This window comes from Primulina huaijiensis, chromosome 8 (assembly GCF_012295235.1).
Source record: "Primulina huaijiensis isolate GDHJ02 chromosome 8, ASM1229523v2, whole genome shotgun sequence".
Taxonomy (NCBI): Eukaryota; Viridiplantae; Streptophyta; class Magnoliopsida; order Lamiales; family Gesneriaceae; genus Primulina; species Primulina huaijiensis.
Window position 1 is genome coordinate 7,688,756 of NC_133313.1, and position 6,822 is coordinate 7,695,577.

Here is a 6,822-nt window from a genome sequence, read left to right on the forward strand (position 1 = left end):
TTATGTTTTGTAAAATTGCCATAGATGAACCTTATATTTATTCTTATTCTGGAAATTAAATACCTCCTTTTATTAGTTCAGTAATTCGAATATGGTATATAGGCTGGAAACCAATAATCTCCATGTGTGCGAAAGCCACTAAGGAAACATTTGGTAAAACAATGCCACGTATCAGATTCAATTTGTATTCCAAGCCTCAGATGGTATCAGAGCCATGGAAATAGTTTTGGTTGATGATTTAACACTGTTTATTCAAATGAATATTTTCAGTATGAAAGAAACTGTTAAAAACAGTTTAAATGAAGAATATGATTTACCTGAAAATTTAGATTTATTAAATAAATGGACAATTCCTAAGATAGAATCTAAAATGATCTATAAATTAGGAACATTTGAAAAAATTGGTTTTAAACAGGTAGTAAAAACTACAGAATCATCAGTACCTCTTCATAATGAAGAAATGGTTATTAGACTATTGAATAATAAAGATATTTTGCCTTATAGGAAAAATTACAGATTTATTCATATAGGTTTAATACAAATTGCTTTTAGACCTTTAACTTTAGAAGGTTTACCAGAAAGCTTCATAGCAGCTTTAAGAGATGGTAGAAATTTAAATTGGAAACAATCCCTTATGGGAATAATTCAATCTAGTCTGGCTCATGGTCCAGTATATTTTGATGTTTATCCAAATTTATCTTTATCTTTGTCTGATATAAATATCTTAGACTCTTTAACATTAAATGTTAAAACTCATGGTTATAATTATACTCCTGGTACAGAAGTTATATGTATCTGTTATCGTATTTATTATAAACCATTGTTTACACTGAATCCTATGTGTAAAAGAATTGATAAAAAATTAAATGAAACAATTCTAATAGAAACTAATTTTAATAGATCTAATATTACAACCCGTAGATCTATAAAATGGGAAGAAATAGAATTTCCAGAAAACTGGATAATTGAACAAGCTGTTCCTAGAAATCCTATAATAAATAGGGATTTACAGCAAGTTATTCAAAATAATGAAGGATCTGTTCAAATACAGTTCAATAATGAACAAAGAAGATTATTACCCTCTTCTGTTTATGCTAGATCAAGATCTAGTCATTCTTTTATTTCACCTCTAGATTATATGGTGGATATTCCACAAACTTCTAGAGCTTCAACTTCTCAAATACGAGAAGAAGTAGAATCTTCAGCAGAAGATTTAATAATTAATCAAAATAATATTGTACATCAATGTAACTTTCAAAAAGTTAAAGAAACTGATACTGTTTCAGAAATGAATTTTACTATTTAATGGATAGTAAACCAAAAATTGATTTTACTAAAGGATCTTTTGCTAGGGCAAAGATCAATGCAGAATTTTATTTACCCAAATGGAAATCTTTCAGAGATTGGTATTTTAAAAGTTTCTCTGAAGAAGAATTTGAATATATTGTCACAGAATTTTATAAATACTGTGAAAATCAAAATAGATTAATTCATTTTGTTCCTTGGTTTTTTAAAACATTTATTATAGATTATATTTCTATTCTTGAAAGAAATTATAAATTTCCTTCTGGACAGATTCAAAAATCTGTTTATCCTCCTCAACAATCTTTTATTATAGAAAAGAATAATAAAGTTTTGAATTTTACTGCTTTTTCAAAATTATTTGAAAATGATATGTTACAAATAACTGTTAAACATATTAATCAAATAATTGAAAAACAGAATTATACAAATTTATATCTTACGATAATAGGAGAAGAGATAGTTTCTCTTAAAGATCGTATTGATAAAATTATTTTAGCTATTAATAAAATTAAACCAGATGTTCATATACAAGAACCAGAAACTAATATTGTTTCTATTGCTAGTTCTTCTATTAAATCCCCTCCAGAAATTAAAGATTTTAAATTTAAATCTTCTGTTTCTGATTTAGAAAAATTATTAGAAGAAAAATTTAAAAATCTTAATTTAAATACTCTTAATGAAGAGATTGTTAATCATTCTGATGAAGAAATTAATAAAATAAAATGGGCAGATAAACCTACCCAAACTAAATATTATTATGATAGACCTACTCCCATGGATGTTCTTGTTGAAGAACAAGAATATATTTTCTCTAATAGTTATAATGGGAAAAGTATATATGAATGGAATATTGATGGAGTTAGTGATAAACAAATTTATAATACTGCTCACAGAATGCTTATGTATAGTACTGTGTGTAAAACTTCAGGTAATACTGAAAAAAATATTGCTAGAATGATTATAGCAGGATTCACTGGCCAACTTAAAGGTTGGTGGGATAATTATTTAAATGAATTTCAGAAAAATGATATTTTCAATTCAATAAAAATTGAAGATCATATTCAAGTAGAGAATGTTGTTTATTCATTAATAACAACAATGATTGAACATTTTACTGGTAGATACACTGATAATAGTGAACAAATTCGTACTTTATTAAGTAATCTAAAATGTAAAACACTTACTGATTTTAGATGGTATAAAGATACTTTTTTATCTCGAATTTATGAGATACCAGACTGTAATAATAGTCTTTGGAAAGCCAAATTTATAGATGGTTTACCCTTTCTCTTTGCAGAAAGAATTAGAAAAGTCTTAAGAAAGGATGATATAAATATTTCTTATGATAGTTATACTTATGGAAAATTAATAAGTATTTGTATCCAAGAGGGTTTAGCTCTCTGTAATGAATTAAAATTAAATAATCAAATTAAAAGACAGAATTTACTTGAGAGAAAACAATTAGGTAAATTTTGTGATCAATTTGGTATGGACCTACCTAATAAAGGTAAAAAGAAAATAATAGATAAAGACGAAAGACCTTATAGGAAGAAAAGACATTTGTCTGATAGACAAAAAGATAGAAAGAAGAAAAGAAAAGAAAGCCGTGAATTACGGAAAGCTGAAAATTATAAAGCTAAAAATAAAATAATTATTTGTAGAAAATGTAAAAAGCCAGGACATTATGCTAATCAATGTTGGGCTAAAAACAAAATTAATAATTTAGATATTGATGAAAATCTTAAAGATAAAATCAATAAAATAATAATGGATTCTAATCAGAATTCAGATAGTGAATCTGATAATAGTTTAGAATCTTATAATTCAGAAGAAATTTTAGATAATGATTACAGTTCTTCAGATCAAGAAGAATGTGATAATTGTATACAAGGAGAATCTTGTATCAATAATTTAAGTGATATTGATAATAAAAATGATGAGTTTTATAAACTTATGTCTCAATTTAAAGATTTAAATATTAATGTTTTAACTAATAATAATCTTTTAGAATTCCTTAAAATGATTAAGGATCCAGTATTAAAATCTACTATCATAGATCAAATGGAAAACACTGCTTCAACAAGTAGTGGAAATAATATAATTGTTAAACAAGAACAAGCTTATTCTATGCAAGAAGTAAAAAATATTTTACAACAAAAATATAGTAAACAGAATCCTGTTACTATACAAGATTTGGTAAAAGAGATTAATAATCTCAAAGAACAAATAAAAATTTTACATCAGAATAATACTCATTTGAGTTATCGTATCTCTGTTATTGAAAATAACAAAGAAGAATCTGATATTATTGATAATAATCAAAATATTTCATTTAATGATGATAATCATTTATCTGTTTTAAGTATGATTATATCTCAAAAATGGTATACAAATATTACTTTGTTAATTGATAATTCTTATAAAAAGAATTTCATTGCTATGATAGATAGTGGTGCAGATTTGAATGTTATACAGGAAGGATTAATTCCTACAAAATATTTTCATAAAACTACTCATTCTCTCTCTCATGCAGGAGGAGAACCTTTAGAAATAAATTATAAATTACCTAAAGCTTATATTTGCAAAGATAAAAACTGTATTCAAACCAGTTTTTTATTAGCAAAAGATATATCTAGCCAATTAATACTTGGTTTACCTTTTATTTATCAAATTTATCCTTTAAAAGATGTTGATGAAACAGGTATAATAGGAACTTATCAAGGTAATCCTATTTCTTTTCGGTTTATGACTAAATCTGTTCATAAAATTTTAAATGAATTACAAGAAAAGATTGATAGAAAAACTTTTCAAATTAATTCTTTAAAAGAAGAAGTTAAAATTTTAACTATAGAAGATACATTAAAAAATCCTAAATTACAGGATAAGATTAAATTTATTTATAATAAATTTTCATTAGAAATATGTAATGATCTTCCAAATGCTTTTTGGAATAGAAAAAACATATAATCTCTCTTCCATATGAAGAAGATTTTAAGGAAATAAATATTCCTACCAAGGCTCGTCCTTGTCAAATGAAATCTGAATATTTAGAATTATGTAAAAAAGAAATTCATTCTTTATTAGAAAAAGGTTTAATAACACCTTCTCAATCTCCTTGGTCATGTACTGCTTTCTATGTTAATAAACATTCTGAGCAAGAAGGAGGTGTACCTAGATTAGTAATAAACTATAAACTCTTAAATAAAGTTTTAAAATGGATTAGGCATCCTATTCCTAATAAAAAAGATTTATTAGATAGATTAGTTAATGCAATAATATTTTCAAAATTTGATTTAAAATCAAGATTTTGGCAGATTCAAATACAAGAATCTGATAGATATAAAACTGCTTTTAATGTTCCTATAGGACATTATGAATGGACAGTAATGCCATTTGGACTTAAAAATGCCCCTTCAGAATTTCAACAAATTATGAATGATATTTTTTATCAGTATAGCAATTTTATAATTGTTTATATTGATGATATTTTAGTATTTTCTAATAATATTGAATCTCATTTTAAACATTTAGAAATGTTTAAACATATAGTTATACAAAATGGTCTTGTTATTTCAAAATCTAAAATGATTTTATTTCAAACCAATATTAGATTTTTAGGTCATATGATTGAAAAAGGGAAAATTATTCCTATTCAAAGAAGTATAGAGTTTGGATCAAAATTTCCTGATATTATAACTGATAAAACTCAGTTACAAAGATTTTTAGGAAGTTTAAATTATATTTCTCCTTATATTCAAAATCTTACTAAAGATTCTGCTATCTTATATGATAGACTTAAGAAAAATCCTTTACCCTGGACAGATAAGCATACTAAAGCTGTTCAGATTATAAAAGAAAAGGTTAAAAATCTTCCTTGTCTTATGTTAGCAAATCCCCAATGGGATAAAATTGTTGAAACAGATGCTTCTGATATAGGTTTTGGTGGAATTTTGAAACAAAAAGATCCCCAAACTAAACAGGAATATCTGATTCGTTTTTATTCTGGAAAATGGAATAATGCTCAAAAGAATTATTCTACAGTAGCAAAAGAAATCTTAGCTATTGTTAGATGTATTTTAAAATTTCAAGATGATTTATATAATCAAAAGTTTATTATAAAAACTGATTGCAAATCAGCAAAATTTATGTTTAATAAAGATTTTAAACATGATGTGTCTAAGCAAATGTTTGCAAGATGGCAGGCTCATTTAGCCCCTTTTGATTTTGAAATTATTTACAAAAAAGGTGAAGATAATCACCTACCTGATTTTCTAACTCGTGAATATTTATCTTAATGTCTTTATTTACAGATATGTATTCTCGAGGTAGAGGAGAGTCCTCTTATAGAGGGCGAGGTGGTAGGGGAAAACCCCCTAATATTATTGCACAACATGGAAAACAGAGGCTAATAGCCCAGAACTTATCTAGTTCATCAGCCAGTAATACTGAGCCAAATACAGAGTTATACAATGAGTTTCAAGAATTCTTGAAACAAAAACAGAAAAGTAATACTGATTCTCAAGCTTCAGCATCATATGCTAAAATCATTACAGATGATGACAATGATTCAGCTCTTTATACAGAGACAAAACATAGAGAATTAATTCTTCTTATAGAAGAAAAAGATACCCAATGGGAAAAAACTCCATGGACTATCATGGAAAGATACTTAACCAATACATCATATGTATATGGTGCTTATAAGCAAAGAGGATTTTATGAAAATCTTCTGTTATCCACAAAAAGTGTTGATATAACTCACTTTTTCAGTAATACTCAGCAGAAAGGAAGTTATAACTTCTCCAAGTTCATTATCAAAAAGATCATATCTATTGAAGAATGGGGTATATCTCCATTATTTGAAAAAGAATTTTATTCTGAGACTCATAAAATGAGTTTTAAATTCAATTTTTGGGATTATATTGAGAGTTTTAATAAAACTCTATTCTATGAAAATGAAAAAAGAAAACATACATGGTTTTTGAAAATATGTGAAAATGTTTTCCATTATCCAATTCCTAATTGGTTTTTTATTTGGTGGAAAATATTTGGTCCATCAGCAAAAATTTTGCCTGAGGTTTTTATAAAACCAATGAATACTTGGTTAAATGTTTCTCCAAGAATTAAAAAATCATTTGCTGAGCATTGGATTGACGGAAAGACTTTATGTCTGTTCTTTATGGAATTTGGAATTCCATGGATCTGGAAATGGCAACCAGAGTGTGGTTATACTGATGAAGGTATTCCCTGCCTATGGAGAGTCAGCTCTACTAAATTTTGGGACAAATTATTACGTGAAGATCCAGAAACTGGAAAAATCTATGGCCATGATATTCTTATACAAATGGAGGAAAAAATCTCTTCCTATCAGAAAGATCTACTGCATCAACAAGAAAAAGAAAAAGATGCAATGAGTCCATTTAAAATCTTGACTCAAAAATATTCAGAAATTTACTCCAAAGAGAAAATGTAAGAAATCTACATTGAAGAGATGAAGAAAGATCTCTACAAGAATAT